Source organism: Scatophagus argus, chromosome 20 (assembly GCF_020382885.2).
Source record: "Scatophagus argus isolate fScaArg1 chromosome 20, fScaArg1.pri, whole genome shotgun sequence".
Lineage (NCBI taxonomy): Eukaryota > Metazoa > Chordata > Actinopteri > Scatophagidae > Scatophagus > Scatophagus argus.
Genome location: NC_058512.1, coordinates 17318893 through 17336570, shown reverse-complemented (window position 1 = coordinate 17336570; position 17678 = coordinate 17318893). Strand labels below are relative to the sequence as shown.

General features: G+C 40.0%; 1 protein-coding gene across 13 annotated transcripts in view; it reads left to right on the top strand.

Annotated features, from left to right (window-relative positions):
- Positions 1–17678, top strand: part of LOC124051630 (transcription factor 4-like) — a 211781-nt gene that overhangs the window by 34708 nt on the left and 159395 nt on the right. The gene's annotated exons all lie outside the window — the stretch shown is intronic.

Sequence of the window (17678 nt, the reverse complement as noted above, 5' to 3'; positions counted from 1 at the left end):
AAGACTTGAAGAGGTAATGCATGGGAAAGTATGCAGTGAAGAAGTATGAAACGGAGGTAAAGAGTGAAGTAGGGAGAGAGAGAGAGAGAGAGAGAGAGAGAGAGAGAGAGAGAGAGTTGTCACCAGGGGACAAGAAGAGAAGACTCTCTTCCTCCCTCCCTCCCTCTCTTTCTCCATTAAATTTCACAAATTAAAGCGGTATTATCTTGAAATATTTAAAGGTTAGATGAATGTCGATAATGGATCTCGACAGCCATTAAGCTGTAATTGCTCTCTAATGTAGTTAGTGAAAGACATGGGATACAGTTTTGCAGCAAACACAGCGGGTTGAGGGTGGGGGTTGAGAGAGAGAGAGAGAGAGAGAGAGAGAGAGAGAGAGAGAGAGAGAGGCAGAGAGAGGCAGAGAGAGATGAAGTTGGTTTCTATTTATTGATTTTAGTCACAGCCTCTGATTTAAACCAGACCTGTTGTTCTCTGCATTAAGCTTTAATTAGGCAAAAACAGAGCATGATTAACTAGAGAGAGACAGAGGGGTGGGAGACCCACAGAGAGAGAGAGAGAGAGAGAGAGAGAGAGGCTGAAGTGAGGGGGGTTAGTAAGACAAGTAAATGTAATATGATAAACAGAGTTGTTCAGATGCACACAGTTTCAAAATAAAAGGCTGACTTAAGAACAATGCATGCTTTGTTGACTTGCTCAGATTTTGTTGATTTGATCATTTTTCTTTGATTTTTCTGCTTCTGCTATGGGTAAATACTGTGCGTAGTGAAATGGTTTCATTTAGTCGGTTTTGGTGTGCTATACGATCGTGACTCTGTACAGGGAGTTTTATTTTGAAAACCGAGTGGATTCTCTGTCCTGTGTTTGACTTCCTGCCTCGTTTGATCTGATGTGTGCAGCTTGATGTGGCTTCTGTCAAAAACAGACTAGATGGGTATTTTCAGAGCAGAGAGACGCTTCTGGGACGTTTCTGAAATGTGTTGCGGAGCACCCGGTGGAATCAACAGCCCTGTACAGAATGGCCGCATTCACAGCTCTGGGCGGCCACTTCACAGCCAAAACGCCACACAGCTGGGCGTGGTGGAATCAAGCAGCAACATTCCCACATTGATCTAAAACAGTATTTCCCAACCTGGCGGATTATGGTCCACCCAAAGGGGATCATAAAGTAAATCCATGGAGACTTGAGATGATTCATAGAATACAAGGAGCCAATGCATCTTGCACACTGGTGTTCAGTTATATGTTTTATTGACAGTGTTTCTGTGCTTAGCTCTTCATCAAGTGAAATTCAGTTTCTCAGACACAAACCTGATACACTGTATAAAGCTCACCTGGGAAGAGTTCACCAGTCAGAGGACCCCAGCAGTACTAAAGTTATGTTGTGTCTATCTTTGAGGTCTAACAAATTGTTAAACAGCATTTCCCACCGCATAATAAATTTGCCTATTTTTTTTAAAAAGTGTATTTTATACCCTGCATTGTTTTCACCCATGTGAAGTCGCTAGCAGTCTTGTTTCTCACGGTCAGGTGGCTGTCAAGCAGTGGAAAAGCATGAAACTGGTGGCAGTAATGCACAACACTCATATTGATGGAAGGCAAGGGACAGGGATTAAAGGTCTATGCAAGAAAGGCCTGAGGACCAAGTGGCAAAGTCTTTTATACAGCTGTAGCTTTTTTTTTTTTAGTCAGTGTAACCCAACAGCAGAAGTAGTGTATTTAGCCAGAACTAGGAGTATTTGGTACACACAAAAGATGTAGAGGGAGAGCAAAAAGTGGATTATGATGCATTGTGTTCATAGTTTTTTAGCGAGCTATTCCTTTAAATACACACTTATCAGCAGTGTTGCCCATTCAGCAGTATGTAACAAGCAATTTGTAGAGTGAAGAGGCTCCTCAGGGTGCCACATTTTTTTGAAAATGTGACAGGTCTAAACGTGATTTCTGAATTTCAGTTTCCCGGTTGCTGGCGAGGTATTTGAACCTATGAACAGCCTGTTCAGCCTGCAGTGTACAGAAACCTGAAGAATTGCTCCTTGAGTGTACAGGGAGAGACGGCAGTGTTTGTTGTTGCTCTGATAGAAGGGAGCACACACTCCTCCTTCTGCAGAAATCTAATCAACAAGTGCAGAGAGACTGAGAAAAATGTTTTGCAGTAGCCTCTGCGTGTGTGTTTTCCTCTGCTTGTTTCCTAGTGTGTGTATGTTGTATTTCTTGCTCTGTTGTGTTTGCGTTGTGTGTCACTCTGTGTGTGTGTGTGTGTGTGTGTCTGCAGCCTTGCACCCATGCAGACATGCTAACTCGTTAGCGGCTTCTCACTCCTCGTTTCCAGAAAAGGAGGTGCCATCCAGGTGGCAATCCCATGATGCACCTTTCCCCAGTCTGTGCTAACGGTCGCTGTTCGTTACCACCTCGTCAGGGGAGAAAACAGGGAATCTGCATTTTACAGAGGGTGGTTTTACCTTTCTCTGCTTTTCAGTTTCACCTTTCAGTAATCACTCGTAAATACTGAACTAATCAGCAATTAATCATAAGAAATTATCATCCAAGTTCTTGTCAGAATTCCCCACATTTCCCAAAATACCATATATAACAAGCTGAACAGAAGATATGAAAATGAAAATAATAGTAACTTTGCATTACTAATAAATAAGGTGCTTGACACACTAATATCAGATGCATGCAATAAGAAAATAAATATGTGCATATATATTAAGCAAATAAAATGTGGAATGACAGCGAGGATGGCACTTGTACGCACTGGACACAATTTCTATTCACTGTGTTGCAGTTTTCTAGATTTGAATATTTGACTCAGCAGGTTCAGTGAAGCGACGCAGCAAGCAGAAACAGGAAGCAGAAGTAACGTCATACACTGGCATCAATGCCATTAAGTGGAAATGTACATGAGTGACTTCTTGTCATATCAGACAAATGTATGGCATTCAGATGATGAAGCATTGTAGCTTTAAATCTTGTCGGTACACATGAGAACTGATGTTCGTAACTCTTAAATGTTTCCAATAAAAGATTTGTTAGACGTGGAAAAGTTATTATAATTATTGATTAATCGGTCAATTTCTTTAGCAATCAGTTCATATTATCTTAAAAAAAATGAAAATAGTGAGAAATGTCATAATTTTGTAAAACCAAACATGCCATATTTGGATTGCTTTTTTAAAGCTTACTGAAAGTCCCAAAAAAATAAAAAAGAAAAGAAAAGAGGATGTGGAGGTGCGGATTCTCGCTCTTTGCATCTCTGTTGACAGACTTCTAAATAATTACTGGAAGAGAGAAATAGACAACACATTAGTTTCAGTCTCACTTATAATCATTCTGTGTTGTGTGTGTGTGTGTGTGTGTGTTGAGTGCATCGCCAAAATTAGCAGTGTTAGTTCTTTGTTAACCACGTAGAGCTAGTCTCACTCTGTTCTTTCTTCTGTATTTTTGCTGGTTTTCATTCTCTGATCAGCGATCAAAGATGCAAAACGTCTAAAACTGACTCATCTAAATTAATGCTGAAACATTGTGTTGATTAATCGCTTAGTTTAATTGACTGAAAATGAATGACTATGATGCTAATTTTTTAAATTATAAAAATCAATGGGAAATCTGTCATGGAAGATATCTGTCAGTATGTTTGTTGCTTGATTTTTTTTTTTTTTTAAGTTGTTTCTCCTTGAGAAAAATACTGAAGTGGACGGACAGCCGTCAAATGTAGTGTCACCACGAGGTCAAAGTTTTTCACTTGCACAGACACTTTTCAGGTTCGGGTTCGAGTCGAGCCTTACTAATTTTAGAGTGTGACCAAATTTCTGCCAGATGGGTTGTTGTTTGACACACAGTTTGAAGGGCAGCAGAACGATAATCAGTCTGGCTGTCGGACAGTTGGATGGATTAGCTGAAGGTCAGAAATTTTGGTTGACTGTGAAGAGCTTGACTTGTCTGATTTCCATCATGGTCAAAGTTTGGTTAGAAATTGTAAAAAATAAAAAAGATAACACATATCCACCTTTATAGTTTTTTTTTTAAAATAAATTTTATTTTAATTGTCACAGGACAAAACTGCTCTTACATTCAGTGTGAGCACCACATGGATCTGTACAGCCCAAGCATCAAGGTTGCAGGTTCACTAAAAATATTCAGTATCTGCAGTGCAGTATCTCAACATCTACATGTTGACTCACAAAATTTGCTTCGCCTGTCAATAGGATTGTCTCCTGACGTTTTATCTCGCAACGTTTTTTGGTTTTAGTGAAGTGTTTAAGCACTTATTGGATGTACTGCCATGAAATTAGTCGCAACTTTTGTTTTTCATATGGTGCTATCATCATTTTTCAGCTTACATGCAAACATCTGTAAAACTAACGATCATCAGCCTCAGCTGTTCTTTGTGATTAGAGTCAACATAAATTTAAAGGAAAAGTTCATGCAACAGATAGAATGAATTTAACGTGATGGATGTGTTTGTAAAAAAAACAACAGCAAGAAGCCACTGAGCACCAAGCTGACATATTCAGTATTTGGTACCTCATAATATGCCTCAGAAGACGTAACGTGAAATGAAGTAGAGGAGGAAGCAGTCTGAATGGGCTGCTGTGAAGGTTCTGGATTGATTCTTTCTTCACAGAGTGACTGATGTATGTGACTGATTTCTCAGTAGATGGCTGCTAATTCTGTGTTGGTTTCAGTGGTCATCTGTTATTAGTGGGCTGGGCTAGAGCTGATGGAATTCACCTGAGCCCCGCTCTCACTTCCCCATCACTGCTGCAAAAACCCACTGCTACATAACTAATGCAGAGAGTCCTTCCTGTACAGGTGCATGTGGTGCGAGTGTGTGCGTATGCGCGGCTATTTTTAATCCAATCCCAACCACAAAGATTCATGACACTCAACTTTATCGTGTCAGAGTGTGGTAGCTTCTGATGCACATTTTTTCTGCCCTTTGCCAGAGTCTTACTGCTGCATCAGTCTGAGATCAAATAATCAGGAAAAATCTTGGGTTTTCTTTTTCACCCATCCAAGTAGATGTTGCAGAAATATGGGATGAATTATTTATTGACTCACGCTGTCATACATTATATGTTCCATCTAACTATGAGCTGAAGGAGGCTAAAAATAAAATGTTTAAATCCATAAATCATAAACAGAAAAAATGTACAAAATGTGCTATGACATAGTGATTTCTGGCAAAATAAAAGTATCTTAAAATCAACTGTAGAAAACATGGTTTTATCTTATGATTTTGAAAATTATTTAAGTTCCCTGCTTTCCTTTCAAAATGCACCATATCCTCTTCAGACTTCTCTCTGCTTTTTTGTTTCATAAAAGCAGTTGTCACCTTTTCCATCGGCTGATTTCTTATTTTGTGAAGTGAAGCGAGTGAACTTCGCCGTTTCCTCAGCGGTATCAGCAGGAGGGGCGTGACTGGAGGACGAGAGCAGAGGAAGAGCTGATAGGAGTCGAACCCCTCTGGTTCAGGCGCTCAGTCATGTTTACACTTGACGACAGGACGCCATGAAAGAGCTAGGAGAGGCGGAAGATAAAAGGAAAGAAGAAAGAAGGTGGGGTGGGAGGGGGGAGAAGGAGGGGGGAGGATCAGCAAGAGGAGGCAGGGATGTGAGTATGAGAGAGAAGAAAGGAATGAGGAGGAATACAAGAAGGAAAGCTTGTTTTTAGTGTTAATGAAATCAGTAAAGGTGTGATTCAGGATGAACAGTATCAGTGTGACAATTTTAACCTTAAAGCCTAATGTTAAAGCTTCCTTAGAGGCCTCAGGTGAACCAATCCTGCTGCTCTCAGAAGTGTTAGAATTCATTATAAACAATACAGACATGACAAGAAATTCTGGGAAATATTCTTGTCCGCTTGTCTGCGAAGAGTTGAGTGAGGAGACAGTTTCGTGTGTGTGTGTGTTAAGTGTCGAGCTAGGGCTGATATAGCTTGACGGAAATACTGGAAGCAGGGAGAAACAGCTAACAGGGCTCTTGCACTGTCACAACTGATGGTTTGGAACACGCATTTGATTTTTCTTGCTACCTTTAAAGATAACTTTGTGAAGTCTCGCACTTGTACTACAGACTACAGTTGGCTGAGTTATTAACACACATACACCCACTGTGACTAAAATAGGATGATAATACTTTAGATGTGTAATCTAGAACAACAAAGTGTTGACAGTTGTGTAATTATACTGTTGAGTTTAGTAAATCAAAGCAAGAGAAATGTACATTATGGGAGCTGGCCATGCTGCCGGCTATTATCTGAAGCGCTTCTTATAATTGACTATTGTTTTATTTTTGGGAAAATATGGTATGTTTTTTATTCAAAGATTGGGTGCACCACCCCACAAGCATATGAAGTGACCTAAATTCAACACACCACAGGGTAACTGTGTGCCCAGCAGATGAATTTAAAAAACAAAGGAGCTCTAATGCTTGCCAAAATGCTGCAGCATTATGGGAATACAGTTCTTGTTTCTGCAGTGTCATCAGTGAGGAAGGGGGAGATGATACAGGTAGCTGGAGGAGGATTCACCTGCTCATGTGTTTAGAAACGAGGATGGAGTTATGTTTTTTTATTTTCCCCACTAATTAAAAGCAGATGTCAAGGTACAATTCTCTGAGCTTGTTTAATGCAGCACAACTGTTTCCTGATTTACTGTCTAGGCTTCTCTGCACTTGTTGAGAGACCATTTCGCTTCTCCTCATCCAACCCACTGGACTTTCTCCAGCTTCAGAAATCTCTCGGCTCCTCTCTCACTCTCTCATTCTCTCTCTCTCTCTCTGTATGATTAAGCTGACTCGTCCCTCTGCTTGTATTAGCTCTAACTGCCAGGTGTCTATGAGATAGAGTTTTATAAAGCCAACAAACACAAAAACCTCCACAGAGAGAAAGAAGACTTAATTGAATTGTCAAACACAAATCTACTCACAGACTCAGTATGACAAAAACTCTTCCGAAACAGTGTGTCAGCGTGACTGTCTCACTGCCTCCGCCTGTCTCTCTCTCTCCCTCTCTCTGACTGTTGTTTGTGATTGGTTCAGTGAGTCTATTAAGAGAGAATCCGGGGACAGCCTAGAGAAAAATAAGGCATGACACAGGTGTTTAAGGGAATATCTTAAAGTATTTTTAAGTCATATTTTGTGCTAACAAGCCCTCAAAATGTAAACTTTGGAAAGTAATCTCACGTAACGTCATTGTCATGTCAGCTGCCACTATCAGATATACAGTAAGTGGCTACTTTCACAAAGCACAAACATACTACAGGAAGTAAGGATTTCACTTTCACAAACATGGATTTATACCTCTTGAACAATATACTGATATATTCTCACTTTTCCCAACTGAAACTACATCAGTGGAGTTAAGTGTCTGATAATGGCAGCTGAAGTCACACTGAAAGTAGTGCACTGAAAGTAGCTATTGTTCTATAACATACAAAACAACAGGAGGAGGGTGGCTCCAGCGACTTCAAAATCTACAGTCATGTGGTAGTGTTTAACTGATCCCTGATCAGTGTAGCTGCTGAATCATCTGTGTGGGTGAGAGAGCATTGATCCATATGGGTGAGGGGGTGGCGTGAGTGAGAGCTCGTAAAAAGGAGAAAAACTTTTGTCTCGCTCGTAGTCAATCCATGCTGTTCATCTGTGTGTTTTATTCATGTATTATTAGCCTCCCACAGTTACCTGTTATCATAGTAACTAAATTGTGCACATGCTACTTTTCCTCTGGCTTTTTTGTAAATACTAGATAGCCTCAGATGCAATACTGTGATCCACTGGACTGTAATTAGGTTTGTAATTGGCCAAGATGTTCACTTGTATATGAGACCCTTAAATGACAAGTGTGAGGAGGCCTAGTTTCATTTACATTGACTTTTTGGGAAAAAAATGACCTGATCCAGCTATTACTTGTGAAGTAGTGTTACCCCTATATTAACTACACCTGGTGATTCAACCTGGCATGTTTAAACAACAAGAAATAAGAAACTCCAGCTTCAGTACATGCAGTCACACGGAAGACATAACATGCTGTCGTGGCTCTTGGAACTGATGAGAGCAGTGTCATTCAGCATGTTGGCCGTCTTGCCTTTAGTCCATCCATTCCACTCATCCATGTGTTTTTAGCAGCTCATTGACAGTTGTTAGCTAGCTTAACTGTAACTTTGAGCTCAAGATATTGGAGTGATTTTGCAATTTCCCAACATCTACAGGTGTATTACCTCCACTGTGGTGTACAGGTGTATTACCTCCACTTTGTAGAGCTGACCCTGATTTAGTACATGTAGTTTGCGAAAACTGGAACAGATTATAATCAGATTTGTGAACTGAGCTGAGCTAAGCGTTAGTTAAGTTAGAATAGGTCATATGTTTAATGTGTGCAGCAAATGATTCTGCCAGCCAGTCTAAGCAAGCATTTTCCTTGGCCTTGGGGGCTCATTTTTGTTTGGTATGTTTTGTCTAAAGTGACATACAGGAGAAAATATATCATGGTACCTCGATTTATTTGTATTAAATAAATTGTTTCCTTGGCTTGTGTTGTACACAGTATGGATGAATGTATGTGTAGAGATTATGGCAATAAGTAGTGCTTCAATGAGAATCTCAAACATGAATTCACGTTTGCAGAAGGCTGCAACAATTCTGATAAAGCTACTAAAACATGAAATGTTCCAGTCATTATTCTACAATCATGTCACTATTAAATCAGTAACCACTTCAATAAATCCTGTTTCTCTTTTTTTTTTTTTTTTTTTTTTAATTCTGCTTGTAACTAGCTTCCAGCCAGCCTTTGGCTCTGTGCCTTCATCTGAATTGTTCTCACTTAGTCTTTATAAAAGTTTTGCTAACTCTGCTGCTTTTTAGCTTCCGACCAGTTTGCACACAGTTTTTTTATTCCTTTTTTTTTTTTTTTTTTTGGAGTTTCCTTTTGTTCCTTTTGGTTGTGATGGTGTGTAGAGATCTAAGCCACAGTTGGCTCAGCTTCACATGGGCCTGTGTGGAGAGACGAGGGGGTCTGTCAAAGGAATCGCCTGCGCCGCTTATTCTTCCTCCACCACACAGAGATGGAAAAAAAACAAAACAAAACAAAACAAAAAGGAACTGCCTTCTTATTATCAATATTAATCTCTTTATTTGGAAAGGCCTCTGAGCTCGGCTGTGTTAAAAAAAACATAACGGGGCTGATTTAAGAAAAGTGTGTTTGAACTTGCTAATGTTTTTTCTCTCTTACTTTCTCTGTATCTCCCTCCCTGTCTCTCTCTCTCTCTCTCTCTCTCTCTCTCTCTCTCTCTCTCTCTCTCTCTGTCTACATGAGCTATTCTCTCTCTTCATTTAGCGTGCCATTAGCTCTCCAAGCTGTTGTTTGTTTTCTTGCTTTAATGTGCTTTTTTTAAAGAAAAGCGAAAAAAAGACTAAAGTGACTGATATATGAAGCTTGTACAGGTTTTTTGGTGTGTGTGTGTGTGTGTGTGCGTGTGTGCATTTGCCTCCATGTATGTTTGTTGTGTGGATTGTTTGTGGTTGCATGGCTTGTCTGTGTGCGTATGCGTGTTTGGAACCTTATGGAAAAGTGTGTCTCTGTGTGTGTGTGTGTGTCTGTGCGTGTGTGAGGGCACTGGCACTAAACTTAGTTGGGTCCAGATGTTCTAATTATAGAACGGCCCTGCTGCTTAATGACAGGAAACGCTGGCCTCTGTGTGTGTGCATACGTATGTGTGTGTGTTTGCAGAAAAACATTTTCTGACTCTGACACTCTGAAAGACTCACTGAATGTGCATGAGACATAACCGCACAAATGAAATTGTGCTCATTAACCTTTTGAACTCTGATTTCCTTCTTAAATTTTCCCTGAAGAATCTTTGGAGCTTGAGAAAACCATAAGTGCATTTTATGCAATAAATTTGTTTTTCCAAATATGTTTTGGTGGAATCATAATTGCAGCGTGAATTAGGCTCACTGGCAGCATTTGTCCAAATGACACTTATTCTGAGTCCATTCGAGTCAATGTGCTAAGGCATTTTGGCAACATTTTGGTATTGAAGTTCAATACCCAAGGCTACATAGCACACGGTTCACATTCAGCTTCACATCTGCAACCCACATGCAGTGAGGTTCTTCAAGTCCCCTGGAAATTTGGTTCATATACAGCTATGTTTAGGAAGTGTAATATCTCCTGGAAAATGTTATGTTATAATTACTATTACAAAATAACGTTAGCACATGTACCAGCAACAATTAAAGCATGATGAAACTTTAATGGTTATATTGAGGAATTTGGTTAAGAATAGTGAAAATACATCACAGTTAAAGCATGTCACACAATTCTGTTGAGGGCGCCACCCTGATGAAGGCAAAATAGTGGAAAGCATTTAGTGAGTCGAAGCTGGTGTACAGAAACAGAGTTGTATGTGCTTTTATTTTGATGGACTTAATACTGAAGCTGTCACTGGCCGGCATCTCACTGTGTATGCACTCTCAAAGTAACGTTTTAGCTACACTGAACACATAATGTTTACAGACCTGGTGCTGGAACACTTCCATGTTAACCAGTGAAACTGGCTACAACAAAGGTGTGAACAGCGTTTAAGTGGTGCATATGCAGCACTGAGATACACTCTATACATGTCAAAATATTATATAATTCTCTTTAGATCTTCTACACTAGATTTGAACACAGAAAAGTGGCTCATGGTGTCTAGGTTTGTTGTCCTGGTCACCCTGTCAGCATTTATTTTGCCTGAACCATCTGGCGATTGCTAACTTAATCCCTTTCATAGTCTACTGTAGTCTATGGATGTTAATCTACCCATGTGACACAAACGTGGTGAAGAAGTTTCAAAGTGGTGAGCTGGCTCCAAAAACTAAAGCCACAGTCCCACACAATCCCAAAATGAAAGCTCATCGTCTTGTTTTGCCTGTGAGTCACACAACCCCGGGCAACACGTATGCTGCAGGTGTAACCAGGAAAGAGATTCACTCTGCAGCATATCCGCTCCTTGAACGGTCTGCATTAGTTACGTGTTCAGTACCGTGTCAGGTTAAGCAGAGGTCTGGGTTTGAGACAGAATAGGTCAGAGGTGATTTGAAGCGTGAGGCGGTGAAGCAGAATGCGTTTACTTTAACATTGAACTGAAACAAAGATATTTCCCTAACCATAATCAAAGTTTGTCTGTTGATCAAACCAAACCTCATAAGAGATGTCAAGTTTCCTATAAAACACATTTGGCTAAACAAATCAGTATTTAACCATAATTTCTAAGAGACAGACAAAATCTTTGCATGAGTTTAAAAGCCCTTGGAATTACCTGAACTTCAGTCATGTTGTAGTTTTCGGGTATGGATGTGTTGTAGTAAATGTCGTGTAGATATGCTTAATATGAGGTTCCTTTCCATGTTGATGAAAAGCAACATATTGGCACCATTTCGTTTCTGACATTTATTAGACTATCGTTAAAGTACTCCTTGGGAGACAGGGTTGTATATTAGGTGCTCTGTGGAGAAAGTTTCGCAGCGCTGATTTATAATGTTTGAGGGTTTGACATGAGCTTGGCTGAGTGTGTACTCGTGAATTCATGTATGTCTGGCCTGGTAGAGGAAGTTAATGCTAGCTTGTAACCTTGTCTTTTGCAGAGATGAATTTGCTATATATATAGTTAAGTTAATATGTCATCTAATTTTCTTATTTTTACATTTGCAACCTTTTCAGCTTCTGTTGGCCTCAAATGAAGATCTAATGATATCATTGACTGAGGTTATTGATGACCAATTCGATTCACGATTGGGTAACAGGAAAAGTAAATTTTTCTGCTTCTTCATGAAAGTTCAGTTTTGCTTGTTCATCTTTAAAGAGAATTTAATCATCTGTGGGGGGAATAAAAAAACAACAACCAGCAAAAATGCATCAATAATAACAAACCGACCACAAAAACGTTGATGATACAGGTATTTGTCTTCTTTCCATGAAAATCTACTCTCGGATCATATACCACTGTTTATCTGCCTTGATGCTCGTCATTCGTGTCCTCTCTACTCGTTACTATGGTAACAAGATGTCAATTGATGCGGCATCTCCATCCTCATCTCCAACTGTCCTCTCGATCAGAGCTTCGTAACCACAGAGACAGAGGGATGGGAGAGCTTTGCGTATCAAGCTTCAGATGGAGCTGCCGTCTGCTGCCGAGCTTTGCTCAAAGGCTCCTCATGCAGGTTCAGATGGGGGGGTCTTCACTCTGAGAGTCCCAATATTCAAACCAGCAACACTGGGAGATGGAGGGAGAAATGGAAAGAAAGCGATATAAGACATCAAAAAAGGATGAGAAAGGACAGAAGAAAGGAAGGAGTGCATCACAGAATGTACAGAAAGGGGGAGGAGGAGAAGGAGGAAGAAGGCAGAGAGAAGGAGGAAACAGAAAGCATTAAAAGCTAGAAAAGATGGGAGGAAGAGAGAGGAAGGGACAAAAGAGAAAAGTACTAAAGGATGGAGGGAAAAATGAACAGAAGAAAGAAAAGAAGTCGAGAAGTTACAGAAGGAGAAAAGAGTAAAGAATGAATATCAATACAAGATGAGAAAGCAGTATAGATGATTGTTTTGGTGTGAGGGAAGGAAGGAAAGGAGCCAATAAACAAATAAAAGAGGAGAAAAGGAAGGAAGGAGAGAATGGAAGAATCAAGGAAGCACACAAGGACAGGAAGACAGAAAAATAACAGCAGTGACATAAGGAAAAGATGGAGAGATGGAGGTACACGTAAAAAGGGATGAAGAGATGAGGGATGGAAAGATGAATAGAAGGGAAAATGGAGAATTTAGAAATGGAGGGAGAGGGACAGGAGAGAGAAAGAGAGAGAGAGAGAGGTTGAGGAAAGGAAAGGAAAAAAGGGAGCAAGGAAAGGAAAAATGAGACGAGAGAGAGAGCACGAATCATGCAACAAAACAGGACATGTGTGACTTCCTGAATGTGGTCATTACATCACTTCCTCCTCTTGTCCAATCACACTGACACACACACGCACACACACACACACATGCGCATGCAAACAAAGTGGGATTGTGAGGGTTAGACAGTTTAAGCAGCTTTAAAGGAAAAGATACAGAGACGTAATCTGACTCTTAATTCTTACTCTCATATTAGTGTGTGTGTGTGTGTGTGTGTGTGTGTGTTTGTGACTGCCCAGGATAATAACATGAATGTAGTTCAGTGAATATACAAGAAGCTTCTCTTTGCATCATATAAAATGACTTACTGAGTGTGTCACACTTTTTGTGTCATTGTTGTTTCATATTTTTCACATTCAAAAAATTCTCCCTTCTTATTTTCTTCTTTTCCTGTTTCCTTCCTGTTTCCATTCCTCCATCCCCTGTCTCTCTCCTCTCCTCCCCTGTCCTACTAGATATTCTGATCTGAACAATTTGTGTGTGTGTAAATGTTGACTCCAGCAGCTTTTCGCTCATCACCTGTCATTCGCACAGCGCGGACAGGGCTGTCGCATGTGTTTCATTTGAATTACTGTGAGCGGCCATAGGTGGCGCTCTTTTCTGTTCAGCCATGTTGGCCATTGTTGCTTATGCTAGCTCAGTAATTCTTAATAGTTCTGCTAATGTGTTTCCCTTCCTGTGAACACTGTGAAATACTATATGCTGTTTTATGCTGAGCAGATAGTTTCCAGTGGGTTTTAGCGAGTGAACCAAAAGAGTAGCTTCAGCACTGAAATGAGCCAACATGTTCAAGTGCAAAAAGCGTAAGAAGACATTTAAAAAAAAAAACCAAAACAAAACAAATTTTTAATTTTCAGGAACATTTCAGTTTACGGGTAATGTTTTAGCAAGTGTTTTTGATTTCAAGAGAAAAATAAATACCTCAACAGAGCTGACACACACATACACATATCCATGCTCTCTGACGTTTCTGTGTGTGTGTGTGTTGGGGGATGGGGCAGGCCTACAGTTAATTATAGAGTTTAGTTGGAGACCAGATGAGAACAGTGGGCCTATAGAGCTCACACAGGTGCGCACACACACACACAAACACACACACACACACACAAACAAGCTTGATGTTCTCGCAGCGTGACCACTGTCCTCATTTCTGTCAATCAGAGACCATTTATTACCATCATCAACACATTTGTGTGTGTGTGTGTGTGTTCGTAAAGGTCTTCAATTTTCGATATGCTTTCATGTTATGTCACGTACACCACATTTTTGTTGAGAAAACAGTGAATGTCTGTTAGAGGTAACATCAGGTGATCAGGTGAATGCAGGGGTTTTCCCTGATACGTCAGAAAGTGAAAAGCAGCTCAAACAGAGGTGTGCTGTTTATTTTGACGACCACGCAGTAACTGTCATGCCATGATTATATGGTGCCGACACCTGTTTTTAATCCTGTTTCTATCTAATTGTCATTTTTTTTTAGAAAGGATGATGACCAGGTGGACCAGTGATACTTATAATCAGTTATTTTTTCCTTTTTGTGACATCTGGGAAGATAAAGAAACTAAGGCTCACTAAAGTGCAGCATGACTGTGACCAAAATTGTCCAATTAATAACTTGTCTGTCAGTCCATATGACCTAATGTTCATGTCTCTTGGTGTTTGCAGTAAGTGGTCATTTTTCTCTTTGGATTTTGACCCACTGAACCAAGCTACAAGTGTCATGGTGTTCAGTAGCAGCCAGACTAGCTGAGAACATTCCTCTGTTTGTCGCTAAAAATTTGGTTGCCTTATCCTGCCATAGTATAGTCTGACACTGTTGGCCCAGTGTGGACATCCTTAGAACTGAAAGTCTGCAGTTTAATTTCATTGTTTAGTTTAAATTCAAATACTTTTATACTGCAATTTAAGATCCATCTTTGAAGGGGTCCACAATCGACTTGTCAAGCGAATCATAGAGATTGTGGCATTTAATGCAATGTTGTGTGGAAAATGGAGAAACTCATAGGCTTTTTCTAGCGTGACTGTAGTCTACAGGTCATTTCAAAAAGACAAAAAAAGATTAAATTCACGCACACTAACAAATCTTCCTTTTTAAGTAATAGAAAGAGTGACTCAATAGTCATACGGTCATACTCAGATACAGGCCTGTTTTTGTCCTCAGTGATCTCACACACACACACACACACACACACGCTAACTGTATTAATAGGAGTCTGTTTTGTGTCAAGCAGGTCTTAATAGGATCAGTGTGAGAGACATGGAGCTGTCTGTCAGTCTAAGTTCATTAACTGATGATAGATGACCTGCACTGAATGTGTGTGTGTGTGTGTGTGTGTGTGTGTGTGTGTGAATGAGAGAGGGAGAGAGAGAGAGAGAGAGAGGTATGTGTGTGTGCTTTTGAGCGTGTGTTTTCCTGCTTGTGTGTTAATTCTCTCCCTCTTTCCCTCTCTCTGGTGTAATTTATAGCCCTCAATCGGAGGCCTTATCAGGTGCAGGACACATGGATGCCTCCTTCTCTCCTCCACCTCCACATCTTTCAACTCTTGCACACCAACTTGTATTTTTCTCTCCCCCTCTTCCTATCCTCCCTCTCTTGCAATCTCTCTCCCTCTCTTACTTTTCAATACTGAAAGATGGTTTCTTTAATTGCTCTCCCCCCCTCATCCTGTCCCTCTTCACCTACACTTACACACTTATGCATCTGGACCTGCTATCATCAAACTCTCCTGTTCTACTTTTATTTCCTCTTCCTCCCCGTCTCCTCCTAAACTGTTGCGAATCAGGCTTCATTTTTAGGATAAATGTTGCCAAAGTGTAAAACTGTAGTCCAGTATCTTTAAATGTTATGCATCCAAAGGGGAATCATGAAGTACACAGCTGGCCCAAGTTGAATATTTAAAAAAATCTTATTAGAAAATATTGATCAGCTTGATAGGTTGCAGGCTGAAGTCTGCTTAAAACAAGTCTTCCTTCTCACACCACCAAAACTTTGGATGTGATAGTGATACCTAAAACACATTACTTGCAATGCTTTTTTATGAATATCATTATTGTGCCTAAAGCCATCTGATCAGGTGTGTGTTTCCCAAACCCAGTCGATCCAATGTGGTGTACTTTCATTCAGACATCCCGCTGTGTGTCCAGCTGAGTGAAGAGTGTATTCCCTAATCAAATCATAACACGTTTTCTCAAGTATGTGTTCCCAAATCGGACAGGTGTGTCTTCATTAAATCTAAACAGTCAAGTCAGTCTGCCTTAAATTAAGCCTTTATTCCTTATATTTCTATTGGACTACAGCAAAAAAAAAAAAAAACAACACACACACACACACACACACACACATAATGATAAGCTGACATTCCAAATGACTCAACAATGAATGTAAGCTGCTCACTATACACACGCTGACACAATGGAGAGCCTATTGAGGAGAGATTTGTGCACTACAATACATGAAAAGCTGTGTGTGTGTCTGTATGTGTGTGTGTGTGTGTGTGTGTGTACATACTGTAAGCGAGAGCTGCGTTTGCACATTTGAGTCAGCCTAGATGACCTGATCTACCTGTCATGTACAAAATACATCCGTCCCTCGCTCTGTCTGTCTTTGTCTCCCTGTCTGTTGGTGTCAGTGTCTCTTGCCCTCTGTACGTCTGTATTTTCCAACAAGTCATCCCATTTAGACAGCAAATCAGGTTGTTTGTCAGTGTCCAATTGCTACCACAAAAATGATTCATGTGACGGTTCACTGCATGGCCAACATTGTACTCAAGGTTTGGTTACGCTTAGAAAACTAAAACCACATAGTTTCAGTAAGGAAGAGATGTTGACGGTGAAGAAGGCGTGATGTGAATCGCTGGGTCCTGTATCAAAGTCGCACATTTTGTACTTTACTTTCCACCAAAGTGATGAACTGTATTCTTACATGTGTTAAGTTGTGGTTGGATCTTGCTAGTCAGTCCAGACTAAAATATCTCAACGACTATTAGATGGATTGCTATGGATTCTAGTGCAGATATTAATGCTCCCCTCACGATGACCTATGATATCTCGATCCACGGACTTTACATCTAGCACCATTAACAGGTCACCTGCGACCTTTGACAGATATAACATCATGGATCCAGTGTGACGACTGAGAGGATTAGTGGTTTGCAGGAAGCTTAAAGGACCATTAAATTTCACTGAGACACATTAAAGGCTCTACAATCATAATCAATAATGTTTTATGAGATAGAGCATGCAGAGATTTACGCTGCTGTAGTTGGTTCCAGACAGTGTACAGTAATATTATATGTAGTATTAAGTGTTGAAAATGATGTGATGAGAGAGATGATCACTCTCATGATTATGTGAGTGATGAAAATGTGGATGTGAGAAGATGTTTACTATAGCGGTCGCACAGTAAATGTTAACTGATGAATAATAACAGAGGTTTAAAGTGCAGCAGAATGTAAGGTGGATTTTCAGTTTGGTCCAATGAATTAAAAATGACCACACTTCTTTGGCAAATCTTTTTCCTGCTTGTTGGTTTTATTTTCAGTCATCATGATGACTGCGATAAAAATATTTTGCTGTAGGTCCAGACTTTTTTTTTTTATTTTATTTTTAAAGTTTAAACTTACTGGACTATCTTAAAGGGGTAGAGATTTTTTTATAATATCGGCTGTAGAAATCTCTTGAATATAATGGAACTAGATGGCACTTTGCTTCTGGTACATCCAAATTCACACCAAAACAATGTACAT